Below are 15,345 nucleotides of genomic sequence, written 5' to 3'. Positions count from 1 at the left end.
CAGAAAGTTAGCTGAATGCTTCATCCTGCTCCCTCCCAGGTGTGTGCCTGCCTGGTCCTTTTTTGATGTGCATGTTCCTGTGCTGTAAAATCAGAACTGGTGAAAAGCTAACTTGCTTGTTTAATTTAGCATCCAGTCCTTGCCCTACAGGGGAATTAATCCTTTTGCAGGAGCTAAGGACCAGCTTAGCACTGGTAACTGCGTACCAGGTGGCATCTTCAACATCACCTTCAACACTTCAGTGCAGAAATTAAAACAAATGTCTTTTATTACAGAAAACAGTTTGAAAATGCGTGTAATGTTTTAGCCAGCCCCCAGAGCTTGTAGCATGAAGGACATCTAGTGTGAACCCACAGTGAAGACTGCAGTGTGAAGCTCCCTTGCTGGGCTTCTGTTACACTGCAAAGTTTTGGTCCATGGAACAGGATTTCCTAGCACCAAATATTGAGAATAGCATTGAGAACAGCTCCAAAGCTCATTTTGAGGAGTTACAGTGCCATTGCCCAGAGGTGGAGGTGAGTACGCCCCAGTCCTGCCCTCCTGGCAGCCTCTATGAGCAGTGAGAGTTGATGTCCTGCTCCTGCCAGTGGGGATGGGAACTACCAAAACAAGTCATTGGGTTAAGAAACTATGCTCTAGACTTGTACCAAGTAATTGAGTTGGAAAGTTACCTTTCATTGCAGTCACATTAATTTAGTGGACTAATTTCTAATCATGTAGAGGGATAGAATTTAGAATAAGTATTTGGGTTAATAAAGAATTTTGGTTTTCGGGCTGTGCCCTTTCTGTCATATCTGAGAATAATGGTGTGTGGAGAAGAGAGTTTATTTCCAGACTGGTATAAATAGCTACAAGGGAAAAATCTCTATTATGTGCAACTGGTACAAATCATACTTTATCATGCAACAAAACATGATCTTCTCCAATTCTTCTTTCTGTTGGTTAGACAATTCTGTCCTGTGCATAGCAACATTCAGGCTGTGGAGTGCTTTTGTTGTGGTTCCTTCTAAAGCAGCTGTGAGTTAATCCGTTCAGGTTCTTGTCCTTTTGTCAGTTGTCCCTAAGTGATGAGAACCATGTATTTTTACAACACATCCATGGGTTTTTTTAATTTTCAGATTAATATTTGTCTCTTCTTAAAACTAAACTTGAACACACATATTCTGGGATGATGACAGCCTGAATTTGTTTTGAATGCCCAACATAACATTGTTATTAATGAACCCTTACATAAAAATAACAGAATATTGGCAGTGAATAACGCAACTGAAGAATGTCAAATCACTAAATTGGAGAAATTACTGGTTAGACACCTGGAATTGGAGCTTCTTGAGTAATAAACTAGCTCTGACAGCTGTAACCTTTTTTGCAGGTGCAAAAAAGAACATTTTCTTCTTTCTATTTTATCTGCTTTACATCACTTAATTACTGGAATATTCCAAGTTGGGAAAAGAACTGGGAGTTGAAAGAACAGGAAAATTTGTTTATCCTCTCCCATATTATGAGCAAAAGGTGTGTGTGGTGGTGTCCTGGTTTAGCAGTAGCAGTCATTTTTTCTGGTGCAGTGCTGTGTTTTGACTTTCAACCTGGGAATAATACTGATAAAGCTGATGTTTTCAGTTGTGGGTCAGAATGTTTACCCTGACCAAGGACTTTGTGAGTCTCATGCTCTGCCAGGGAGGAGGAGAAGCCAGGAGGAAGCAGGAACAGGACGCCTGACCCAAACTAGCCAAAGAGGTATTCCATACCACAGCACGTCATGCCCAGGAGGTAGAACAGAGAGTGGCCCGGAAGGGCTGGATGATGGCAGGGTGGGGGTGAGGTACCGGTTGGTGAGCGGTTGTATTCTCTTGCTTGTTATTTCCTTTATCATTATTACTATTAGTGGTAGCAGTAGTGATTTGTGTTATACCTTAGTTATTAAACTGTTCTTATCTCAACCTGTGGGAGTTGCATTCTTTTGATTCTCCTCCCCGTCCCTCCAGGAGCGGAGGGAAGAAAAGTGGGGGGGGGGGGGAGTGGACTTCGTGGTTCTGATTTACAGCCTGGGCTTAAACCACGACAGGTGGGGTGTGTGTCTGACTAATTCTGATCTTGGAGAACATGGAAGCAAGGAAAAAATAGTTCAGCTGACTATTTGCTGATAATATTTGTACTGTTAGATGCACCAACTACCTTGAAATCCAAGGAATATTTTGATAATATTTCCTAAAATATGCAAGACACAATGTAGTTCTACTTAAACAATTATGTTCTTCTGGATATTGTTGATCAGAAGCAGCATGACACAAAGCACCACTAAAGAAGTTCATCAGGTGACTAAAAATGCTATGTCCTGTTTTTTCCCAAATCAAATGTAAAAATAAAATCCCAAAATAAATGCTGAGGTATATAGTGACGTAAGTGTGGTTTTAATGCATTCTCTTAGTTAACAAAAACAAATATTAAATGCAACCTCAAAGCCACCTTTCTTTGCAATTAAACATTCTAATTAGTTGCCAGTCTCTGAGAATAACTCTTTCTTATGAATATCTGTTAGAAGGCACAATTGCAATGCAAATTGAGTTACTTAAATTGTTATTTCCTGGTTCTGATTTAAACCACAATTAAGAAAACTGATTTAAATCAAAGTGATATAAATTGGTCCATCCTGCTTTAAAACTAATTAAGGATGTGCCTTGAAAGCATGCTTATATCAGTGCTCTAACTCAGTGGCTTCTCGGTATCACTCAAGTCTTAATAAATCACAGGAAGAGATGGAATTTTTATTTAGCTGAGCAGTCTCGATTTCTGAATTTAAGGCCACTGAAGAATAGATTAACATTTATAATTACTAGGTTGATCAGTAATGCAAATTGAAAGTGAGGATTTCAAAACAAATTGACCTTTGCAGCACATCATGCAGAGACAGACAGTGAAAACTTTGAAAAGGTTTCGCTTGTCCTTGAAGTGGTTTGTCACAAATCACTGTATCCTCTGTGGTGCTTTACTGCTCTGCAAGTAGCCTCTGGAGTCACAATGTCCAAAAAATAAACTGTGATAACTGAAAGAACAACATGGACAGTCTGAGGCTGGCAAATCACTGTATGGGTTATCGTTGCTTTGCGTCGCTCCAGGCAGACTTGTATATTTGGGTACTAAGATTAGGATGTTTAGGCTAGGGCCAAATGGGTTTATAATTAGATGTGTGCAGGCTCTGACCTATTAATTGAGGCTCATGCTTCCCTGCATCTACCCTTCACGTTTGATGAGACTGTGCTTTAAAGCAGTCGATGGAAAGAGGAACTTCTGTACCTACATGCTTCAAATCTGCCTGTCCCATACTTTGCTGAGAACATTTCACTGCTCAAGAGGCAGCTCAGTCTTTTTCCAAAAGCTGTCCTTCTTTGGGATACCACATGGATAGAACAGGACAGTGTGTCAATATGGTCTGTGTTGCGTTTATTTACAAAACTAACAGCTAGATTCCACCTGGAGAAAACAGCCATATGTGATCAGCACCTATGTATGTGTCATGCTCCTCCCTGGGCAGAAAAGTGGTCATAGCTGGAGAAGATTGAATGGATTTTGATGGCACCATATGAAATCTGAGCAGGTCTGAGACAGTTCGTTCCATGCTTAGACATCTACAGAGATTGGAGACTGTTAAATGCAAGAAAATGTTGCAGACATTCATGGGGAGATGTGTGGGGAAAGTGTGGGGCAGTCTAAGGCTGGACAATCATGGAAGGAATGGTATCACTTGTTAGAGCAACCAGCTTTGGTCTCTTCTCTTGCAGGTATGTCAACTCTTGAAACGGTCTTGTCAATCAACGTAGCCCATGAGGACTCCAAGTTCACTGTGATGTTGTCCCAAGGAACAGGAAATAAGGTGACCGTGCTGCCAGTGTAAGCACGCACGATAAGTTTCTGTTGTGATCTGTAGACTCCCAGAAAATTGCTGTTTTCACATCTACAGTGATTTGCAAAAATTTTAGTTCCTTTGGACAACCTTTATTGCCTTCAATGTGTATTGCTGATGACTGAAGAAATGTTCCCCTTTTCTCATAACATAACTGAGTGCTTCCACAGTACTTAGCAGAACTGAGTAGTCAGAAACCAAGGTGGAGTGCATGACCCAGTAGTCTGACCCTGTGGAAAATATTAGACTATGCATATCCTTTGTCTAACAGTGAGCTATTGCATAACTTGTTTATAAGTGGACTTACATGGGGGGAAACCGGTAGTATTATCTCCTGATCCCAGGGCTCTGGAAGGATATAAATAGGGAACACATAGGGGTATTAAAAGACTCCTCTGAACGGAATACTTTGTTGTTGTTGTTGTTGTTGTTGTTGTTGTTGCTAGGTTTATAAACAGAAATGAAACTAAGCCAAGCTAAACTAAACAGACTAGAATAAACATAGAACTGTTGCAGCTATTGTCATCACCAATAATTGAGAGTGAATGGTATTTTGGCTAATGGGAAAGCAAAACCAGGGAGGTTCCTTAAAGGTGTCCAAACTTGAGCAGTGGAAATGCAAAGTGTTTTTCTCTGTGATTGAGCATAGATGAACAACCTAGCTCCTGATGGGGCAGCACGGGGTGACGGCACTAGTCAAGGCTCAGTGGTCGGCAGTGTGGTGCACCCACAGGCATTGGCATTAGGCATGTGAGGTGGGGACAGACCTCTCCTTCCTGCCAGGGCCACAGTAGCCACTTTAAGCTAAGATGCTCTTAGCTTCTGTCATCCAAAGGATGGTAAATGTGGGTGGAAGGTGAAGAAATGCTGGCATGGCAGGTATTGATAAGGCTACTGTGTGGTGAGCCAAATACTTGGAACATTTGTCAGAAGTTTTGGCAGACAATACAAGATGCAGTCTGGAAGAAACAGGTACATGTCTGTCTGTCTTGTTCAGTGGTATTGGCAATAGCAGCTAATTAATAGGTGGAAAATTATTGCTCTTTTAATGCATGCAAAGATTGCGCAACTCCCATAGACATTTATTTCAACATGCCTTGCTTTGCATTGCCTCATTTTTTCTCACCTAAATGCACTGCAGTTTGTTCAATAATCTCTTCTGTTCCCCATGTTCTATTACTTGCTGAATAATTTTAGGTTTTTTTTCCCCTGAGGGGAATGAAGTATTGCACATGGACTTTTTCCAAAATCAAAGCTCTTTGGTATGGTCCTTTCCGGCCTGCCTTGTTACTGATATTTATACAGATGTACTGACAACCCCAAATTTATTGCAATATTTATTGGACTGAATTCAAGGTTATTTATAATGTAGCTAGATGGCTATTTATTGGACATGTCACAATATCTATTTAACACTTCTCCAGCTGCCTAGCTGGGATTATGACATAAAACAGTATTTATCATACATAATCCAGAAAATGTTACAGGAAGAGTAAATTCTGAGTGAGAAAGACATAACCGTCTGAGTAATGGAAGGACAAAGAACAAAGATGTAGTATTAAACAGCAATTCTCAGCCGGGCTGAGGGAGGGGAATATTTAGGATGTGAGGAATTCCAGGTGCAGATTTTAAGTTCTCTAAAGTGCACCAGCACTCTGCCTAACAGCTGACCTTTCCCTCATGAAATGGACATTTTTCATATAGAAAAGGAAATGAGAATCATCTTCTTTGAGGTTTCCCCTTCCCCTTTTTTTGGCACTGATTAAGCAGAGTTAAAAGTTTCTATGGGACCATTTTCAGTAGGGAACAATTTAATAAAAATCAACCATTTCACAAGCAGGTGTTACTTTGACATTCTCATGCTTCATGTTAAGGTGGTATTGACTGTTCTGTTTCACTGTGATGGATTCAAATGACAATGTTTTTTCCCCGTATTGGTGGGTTTTTAGTTCTATGTTTCACTGCTGTGTGATCAAGACAGTTTTTTCACCATCAGGACAAAAATCTTTAGTGTTTATTAATATATATGGTTCATTTTCTTATTTAAATCAGAAAATGAATTCACATATTGAATATCCCATGAAGAAATCTGGGTAAAGCTTGCCTGCAAGGAAGAAGAGACTGTAAGGGCAACAATTGACCAAAAGAATTACAGATTTCCTTTACAAAATAGTTTCCTGTAATCTTCACCAAATGCAGATACTACAGGAAAACTAATCCCCCATTTTCATATACAGACACAGGCCATCTTAAATATTTCACCAGAAAAAGCCAGTCTCATAACCTCTGTTTAACAGATAAACCCATTTCTGTGGGAGGATGCAGAGGAGAGAGGAAATGAGGCCACTGGAAGGTTGTGCAGGTGTGAGGGTGAAGCTGGGTTTCCATTCCTCATGATGGTGTGGTAGTGGAAGGACGCAGTGTGGGGTTAATGGGGTGGTCCTCCTTTTTCTCAGGCTTCCTTTTTGCTCTTTCTTATGGCAAAAGGATGTGTTTGCAGACAGTGTCAGCACTGCGCAGAAGCAGCAGATCCCATCCCAGCATTTGCCTTTCCAGCCTAATTTGAAGTTGCCACTTCATGTCCCATGGGACTACTTTCTCTGCATATATGTAATTAGCTCACTACAGGAGAGCAGCTGTTGTGGACCAATAAATACATATTTATCCTTCGCTACTTACAGATGGAAGAGCTGAAATACTCCAGTCTTTAGATACTAAAGCCTTGAATAATGTAGGATGAGATGTTGAATAACATGGAGGCAGGACATGGAGGAAAACTCTTTGTGCAGGTCACACACAGGCTGGGAAGAGTTTTAATGACGATTTTTTAAAAAAGGTAGCTGCCAGCTAAATTCAAGCTAATGCTGGTGAGAAATTACAATAGGCAACCCAAGGAATATACAGTTTCTCAAATTCATTAGCTGCCCATAGAGGGTTAAACAGCATAACTAAAAATATTTACATAGGAATTACAGTGTTCAAACAGAATGGGTTATTCTGCTCACACCAAACTTTAAGGGAGGTGAATTAGAGAGGATTATTAGCATATTCTACTTTTTCCTTCCTTGTAAGATTTGTTGAAAAACATAATAACGTAAAGGAGCTGAGGATTCATGTTTTCATAATAGCTGTATCTGAACTCTCCCGCCTGTGAAATTTATTCTCTGCGGGTGGTGATGCTGCTGAATATTTCTAGATTTCTTAGCCATCCTGTTATTCCCCTGTACATAGATCTTTTGAGTATGGATATTAACCTGCAGTCCTCTCTTAGCTAAAACATTCTTTGGCTGCATTGCACCAGGGCAAGGTCTTTTACAGGGAGCAAAAAGCAATATGCAGAAGTGATCAGAAATACACTCACAAAATTCATTTTTACTTTTGCTCTTTCACTCTAATTGTTCTCTTAAGGCTTGATCTGGAGTGCAGAGAAATCCAAAGGGGCTCAGTGGGCTGTGGGTCAGGTTTTCGGGTCACCTGTACATGGCAAGTGGTGAATAATGAGCAGCATGCTACACAGTGCCAGCTCCTCGGGTCTTACCTCGATGATGGAGGTAAGAATTTGGCTTAAGTGCAGTCTCAGGGCTGGAGAAGAGCATAAGCCACTCTTTCTGCAGTAAAAAACAATCACAGACCTTGATGATCAGCAGTCTGGTGTGTCCCAGTAATGCAGTTGACTGTGCCCTGATTAACTGGTGCAAACAGTGCCCCAGAATATTTTCTCTGTAGAGTTAGCTCTTTTATGGATGGCAAAGGTCAAAAAAGTTGTTAGAGTCACTGCAAGGACTTGATTTGATAATAAATATATTTCCATGTGTAACAGTGAGTACTGTGATGGCCAATTTGTCCCTCCCACTGATATAAACAGGCTGGAATTAATACATGTATTTTGCAAGCAGAACTGCACAAACTAAAAACTGTAAAACTGTTTAGGTTGGACTTTATTTCTTTTTCCTTTTTTTTTTTTTTTAACTTAATAAAACTCTTTAAGCTAGTTGAAAAAGTTTGCTCTTGCAGACAGAAACGTCCTTCTCCCTAGTACAAATTAGGAATTCAGGTGGGAAATAGTATTTGGTGGTGCTTTGTTGTCCTACCAAGCTTTGCCTTGCTTTGTTAGATTTAAAGGTTGTGAGAGGTGGTTGCTGTCTTTTGTCTTTTTTTATACACCAGCATTGTATGACCCAAGACCAGGGGTTCTCGACATCATGACAGTAATCGTGACAAGGGTTTAGAAGCCTCTTGATCAATCCCAAAACTCCCACGTGTTTCCACAGTGACAGAAACAGCCCCTTGATGAACTCTCAGCTTCTAGCACTTAGTATCTCTGAGGGTGTTCCATTGCTTTCCATACATTGGTTCTACTGATGTCACAAGGATCTGGAAACAGATATGTAATTACCAAGAGTAAGATTAGTTCCAGGCTTGAGCATTTCTTTTTCTGCCATGGAGTAGAGAGTTAATATATAACTAATTTCTCTTTCCTGCTTTCCAAGGATGTCAACCTTTCTATATAAATTCCATTGTCACTAATCTAATAAAGCTCTACTTTGTTCATAATTTACTGCACCTTTCAATAAGCATTGTAATATTTGTGCAGGGCAAGTATATAAATCATTGTTGCCCTTCTCTCCTTTTTTACTTATCTGGTTCTTTCAAGGTCACTAATTTACCTTATAGCTTTCATCTGATTTAAATATTCTGCTATTACCTTTTACACCTCACTTTCTCATTCATGCCCATTTAGATACCTGCAGCTGCATTTTCTCAAGTAGCTGTTGATCCATATTTCCTTGCTAAATATTACTATAACTTCAATAGCAGTAATGATACAAATTATATCTGTTAGGGTCCACGTGTACCTTTTTGCTGGTTAGAAAGACTGTTTTCTGATTTTGTTGCTATTGACCATCTTTTCTGCCTAGAATATGTAAAACACAGAAAAATTATATATATATATCCAGTAAAATATCCTCATTTTGACATAAGTAGACTTTCAGCACCCAGGTCATGCTGAGAGGCTAATCAATCCCTACTGACCTCCAAGAGCCTGAAATGTAGCTGGGTAAGGCCCCAGTCCAGCAAAGCACTTAAGGATATCCTTGTGTAAACATACGATCAGTCCTATTTTCAGTGCAATTTGGTGAGAAGTGTGTTTCAGAGTAGAGAGTCTCAGGAGATGCTGCTTCTTGCAAGGGCTATGCAAGACCAGGCGGTACCAGTCACAAATGCAAGCTCAGCCCAAGATATCTTGGTATTCTTGCACTGAGCAAAGTAACTCTCTTCAAGTGTCTTGCTGGTGGGGCCATTCCCATGCTTCTGAGGAAGCTATTGCTCTGCTCCTGCTTTAGAGTCATAGTGTGTTTGTGAGTGTGCAGCAGCAGTGAGCTCTTACGATGCTTGAATTTCTTTTGCCTACTGTCTAAAGAGACAATGAAATGTCTCTTTAGGAGTAGGTAGAGTAATGTCTAGGTCCTGCAGGACCTGATAGCTGTGCTTGTTGTGTGATGACTGGAGGTATCATTCTATATTCTGGCTTCAGAAGAGCCAAGTGTGTTGCTGCCATGGGATTGTCACTTGTATACAGAAAAACACAGGTGAAGCGGAGTTTTGCTGTGGTGGTTTGCCAAGAAGCAAAGCTGGGACAGTTATCACCATGGTATAGAAGAAAACAGGGCTAGAAGGAGGTCATCTCATCCACCCTTATACAAACTGCTCCTGACACGTTTGTCTAACATGTTTCTTTAACCCCACCAGCAGTGGATGTCCCCCGGCCTCCCTAGGCGACCTCATCCAGTGCCTAATGACCCTTGCAGCAGAGAAGTTGTTCTAGCACTGAACTTAGCTCCCCTTGATGCATTTAAACCCATTGCTTTTTGTGCTTTCCCCATAGATGTGGATAACAGTGTCTTGCCTTCCTCTTTGCATAAACCTTTTACATAACTGGCAGACTGTTATCATGTCTCCTCTCCGCCTTCCCTCCTCCAGACTAAATAGCCCAGATATGAGGATGAAAGCTGGAATGGAGTGTCAGGGAGAAAGGAAAAGGTGTTGGAGGAGGCAATCAGAGAGGGATTAATCCTGCTTCCTGTGCCTACAGAAATGGACGTTTTCCTGCTGGAGGATAGGGAGCTGTGGGAGGAGATATAATGCGCGGTGCTGATGATTCACGAACGCAGCTCTGTGGACTCTACCTGATTGATGGGATGCTGCCTTGCAGCCTAAGGAAGAGGGGCTTGGGCTCATCCTTTGCTGAGCTGCAACACTCCTATCCAGCTTGTGTGCTTAGGAAACAATGCTTTAATATCTTATATTGGTGAGGCACGTATCCAACTCACATGTCAGCTCCTGTGAGATGTATCTGGTTGAGCTTCTGTGTATCATGAAAGCTGCTTCTAGGTGCCATGTGTGTTAAACAGTCAGATAAAATGACAGCGTAACACCATTACCCCGCAGCAGCATCCAGGCAGCTCACTGTGAGCCATACCAGAGAGCAGGAGCCCTCGCCTCTGATAGCAAAGAGGGGTTTCTGTTTGGAGTGTTGCCTTCCCTACAGCTGTGTGCTCCCCACCCATGCACAGGATGGAAAGCCACCCGCCACACACACTGCCTACATGTGTTTCACAACTTGATTGCTGTTCATAAAACCAACACGTGGAACAGGCAAACACCATCTGATCCAAAATGCCCCAGGGTGTACTATGTCAATGTCACATACATTAAGAAAGTACAGCGCACTCAGAGTGACTTCTTGTGTTCTTAGCCCTGTTCCATTATTCACGTCTGCTGTCAGAGCCGTAGCACGTACGCAGCCATTGGATCGTGGCTGTCATACCTGAAGGAAACAAAAATAGCTCCCTGCCTGAAGACTTCCAGAAGCACAAGGTGGGGGGATAACATAGAGGAAAAAATGGTTCTTCATCACTGAGCAGTCCCAAACAGCTTTCAGTGGCGCTTTTGCTTTGCTCTAAGCGCTCCAAGAACAGCACGTAAGGTGGAGCTGTTTTCCCTGGACTCCTGGCGACGTGGGATCACAGGTTTATTTACATCAGAAAAGGGCTGGCCTTGAAGAAAACAAAGCGTTAGAGGCTGTTTAGGACAGAGGGGAAGTCTGCGGCATTGCAAGCACATTTCAGGCTAGCTCCCTACCAGCTCCCTCATTTGCTCATCACTCAGATGTTAAGACTCTCTGGTTCAATTTCACAGTAAAAAAATCCTGATAAATTGCAATCTAATTAATTTTTCTTTAACTCTTCTGCTCCCCCCCTTCCTCCCCAGAGTGACTTTGAAGATGACATTTGTATTCCTGAATGAAAACCACATTTGCCCGACTCTGCGAAGGGAGGAGGCAGGGGCAGAAGAGAAACCCTTTTGTTCTTCTCCTCGCGGTTCCCCTCACCTGCCAGGGCCAAGCTCCAAAATAATTCCTAACAGCTGAGGTTAGCCGGGGACATCTAATCCTGGAAAGCTGGCTCTGAATTCCAGCGCACAACATTTGAGTTTCATCATCAGCCATTTTCATCTAATTCCCCCAGACTTCAGGAGTGTGAGTATATCTATAGGTATGGGCTTATTTAACTGAAAAGAAAAAGAATAAATCTGTTTTCTGCTAAATCTGAACCCAAATGGCATTGACGGCAGTGACAACAATCATGCTTTTTAAAGCTAAGCAAGCCCAGGCATTGTTTTGAGGATGTACTGGGGTCTCTTAGGTGTACCCTGAACAGCCATGTCTATAGGATGCCCAAGAATTGTGACTCTCAACAAAAGGAGGGCTGCCTCCTCTTTTCCTAATTTTCTGTAATGGAAAAAAATTGCTCTGTGCAAAGGGGGAGTTTAATGTGTCTTGCTGAGTGTGCTGAGACCTGTCCTGCTTGTTTGCAGAAGGGGTGTAAGGAGCATCCTGGCAACACAGCAGAAAGAAACCTCTTGGAGTTCTGCTACTCCAAAACAGGAGGATGTGGCAGCAGCAGGCTGACTTTGAGGGAAATGAACCTTCCCAGGCATGAACAGGACCAAACAGGAGATGTTGGGTGAAATTGCAGTTGATTTTCTTTGGAGTCAGTCAGCAGAGATAACAGGCTATTTTTCTTAGGGGAGTTTCAACAAGAGTTCCCCATTTGGCCCTAAGTATTATCTGTGACCCAAAGATAAAACTCCCCATTAGTTCTGCTGTATCCTTTACCAGAAAGAATATCTCCAGCATCTTTACTTTTGGTGATGTTTGCTTTAAGCCCATACACTTTTTTATTAAGAAAAACCTTTAGCTTTGCTGTTTAGCCAATTGAAATCAATAATGAAAATGTTATTTGTATGGAACAAAGGAAATATTTTCTTTTAAATTATCTCATCTTACTAATTGATTACAAGGATGCTGCTTGGATGCGTGCAGTGTACAGCATCTGGTCCCTCTGCTGGGGAGCAAGGCTTCAGCCAAGCTGGTATAAACCATCCCATGGGAGAAAACAAGAGTAAAAGCTGTATTTAGGGCTGCTTGTCCCATAAAGCCAGCTTAGCCCTCATGAGGAAATAATTTGGGTTTCTGTAAAGAAGATATATTAGATGTTTCTGTGGAAGATGAAACACTACTGAATATTGATAATTAAAAACATAATCTAGAAATACAAATTAAAAATTATCTAGAGAAAACTCCTTCAAGGAAAAGGTATTTTCTGTTGTTCAGATATCACTGAACATGCCTGCTAGCGTAAAAACTACTTGCTATTGATGAAAAGTAATAACATAAATCCACAGTATGTCTGAAATCAGAAAGGGAAAAGGCTAATATAAAGGTTTGCAGTAAATTCCCTTGGGATGAAAAAAGTCTCATTTGAAAGTGAGTTCAATATAATAATCTTCAAATATTCATGGATGAAAATGTTTCCTAAATGCTGTTTCCAAAATAGGTGTCGTGAGACAGCAAATACATCCTGAGCTGCCTTCAAATCCATGGCAAATAATGTTGTTTCCTATAAACACAGAGAAAATGTGACATCAAAAGAAACTAATGGGGGGAAATCATCCAAGTCTGTGTATCAAGGATGGAGAAAGAGAGAAAGGGTTTAAACAGGAAAGCTGAAAAAGCCAGCTTGGAGAAGCAATGTCATTCCCAGCTCGCCAACCCATCCGTGTGGTTTGTGTGGTTCTGATCTATTCCCTTTCGGCTCTGGCAGCCACTCTTGCTGCCAAGAAGTAGGTCAGAAACCCATTTTTGTCTCTATTTATTCTTCTGTGGTCACGTCATGGTCGCTCGCCCAGTGCGGAGTCGGGAAAGCTTCTGAACGGAGGCTGAAGGACCAGACTGCTGTACTGAGCAGGATGACCTGTCCCGGGCTCCCTCCATAGCCAGTGGCATGAAAGCAAAATGATGTCTCCAGCAGCAGGGATTTCCCTGGGGGTGCCCATCTCTCTCTGCTTGCTGGAAAAGGATTCTAAGGGAATTAGGGACTTAAGTCTGTGGTTAAATACTTAACAGGATGAATCTGAGCCAAAGTGTGTGTAATGTGCCAGCCCCACCCTGTAAGCCTGCATCCAAGCAGTGCAGAAGGTTTTGGTGTTAACCCAGCTCTCTGTGCCCTGGGTTACACAGTGCCCTTGCAAACACTCACGCTGAGGTGGGGATGAATGGGGCTGTAAGGCTGAAGCAGGAAGCTAGGGATGAAGCAGAAGGCACTGTGTTGTGGCTGCTCCAGAGCTGAGAGCTGTCTGTTTCTCCTCCTGTCCCCCAGAGCTAGTGATTTTATCACCTCTGCTTGCTAACATCCTCCTTTCCTCTCCAGGTACCAGCTGTCCTCTTTTCCCAACTCTCAAATTGTCCAACTGATTAACATAATACAGTTAAATTCCGTAATTGTTTTCAACTTGTACTTACCTTTGAAGTTAGCTGCAAGATGCGCCAGGAAGTGCTCTGATTTTGCCACTATATCATCTAGAAATTAAAATAAATTAACCTGCAGATACTATCTCTTCTCGTGGATTTGTCTTATTTGTATCTCTGTCAGGAATGCCAAACTCCTTGCTGCCTCGCCCCTCTCCTGTCAATGCAAAGCAATTGGCAGGGATGGTGGTTCTGCCATCCTGGAGCCCTGCGACCTTTGGAGGACAGGTGGTCCATCTCCCTGTGGGAGACTCTTGTGTTTTGCCACTGGTCAACAAAACACTGTCCTCAAGTGAGCAGTTTTACAAGTGGCAAACCCATCCATTGCTTCTGCCTCAGAGCATGGCACTGTCCTGAAACTCAGCTTTGTCGTTTGTCACCAGTGGGGTGAGTTGCAGGAGACAGACACCAAGCAAGAGCATTAATCGTAATGTGGACCTCTAATTATGTCTCTCTAAAATATCTGCAGGGTTCAGCCAAACAGTGCTACTTTATCTGAGGGAATTGCAGTCTCTGTGACATAAAAACAAACTGCAAAGCCATTGCCTCATCATTCTGCTTCTAGCAGGTCTCGAGTCCAGCTTCTCAGACCAATTTTTCCCTTTTCACAGTGCATTTGTCAGGATTCCCACTCTGGAAAAGAAGATCAGGGCAAATGGGGACTGAGGAGAACAAAAGCTGACCCAAACCTTTGACCTAAACTTAACATAAGGCCAAATGAAACCTTAGAAGTTTGTAAATGTTCATGAAACATTTCTACCTCCTGCTCCCCTATCCTTTATCTTCAGTGTCTTTATACTGCCACACTTACTGTTTCTAATTGCAAGTCTAATGTAAAGCCCCACTAAATTAATGGAAAGGCTCTCGCTGGTTTTTAGAGGGTATTGATTCAGCCTCCCAGAGAAAGGAGATAATTTCTTTAATGAAAATGCCTTTAAACTTAAGAGAAAACAAAACCTGAAAAGAGAGAAGGAAAACCAGAGGTCAAATGCAATTTTCCAGCTAGCAGCACATGTTCTTGATCTGAACCACACCCATGAAATTGAGATGGGTATTGTTAACCCAGGAAAAAAATCACTGCACAGAAACAGAGAATCACAGTGAACTGGTTTAATAAGCTATAATGGTTTAATGTATATTATATTTGTATATATCATATATATATAATAAAATACAAATGTTTAGTAAGCTGCAAACCCATGGCATTTTGCCAGTGTTTACTGTTGGCTTGTGCTGTAGAAAAATACAACTGGCAATCAGCTGGCATTTGTGACCTGAAGTTTCCATTTATATGTGTGAGATTGAATCTTTCCCTTGTTGCCAACACTGCAACAGAAATGTCAATCCTATGAAAACTTTGTTAGGGAAATAATACTCCGCTGCTGATAAAGTTTTTAACTTTCTAGGTGACTTTTGTTAGAAGGGGGTAGAAATGTAATTGTTTATAGGGCTTCATATCATCTGAGCTTCCCTGAATGAAACATTAGATGGTCAGAATAAGAGCATTCTTATCTGTTATATTCGGGATTCACAGATGAGGGACTTGTGGAAGGCTGGTGAAACCAGCTCAAAC

The sequence above is a fragment of the Psittacula echo genome, assembly GCF_963264785.1.
Source record: "Psittacula echo genome assembly, chromosome: 9".
In the NCBI taxonomy this organism is placed as follows: domain Eukaryota; kingdom Metazoa; phylum Chordata; class Aves; order Psittaciformes; family Psittacidae; genus Psittacula; species Psittacula echo.
Note: the sequence above shows the minus strand (reverse complement) of the source record.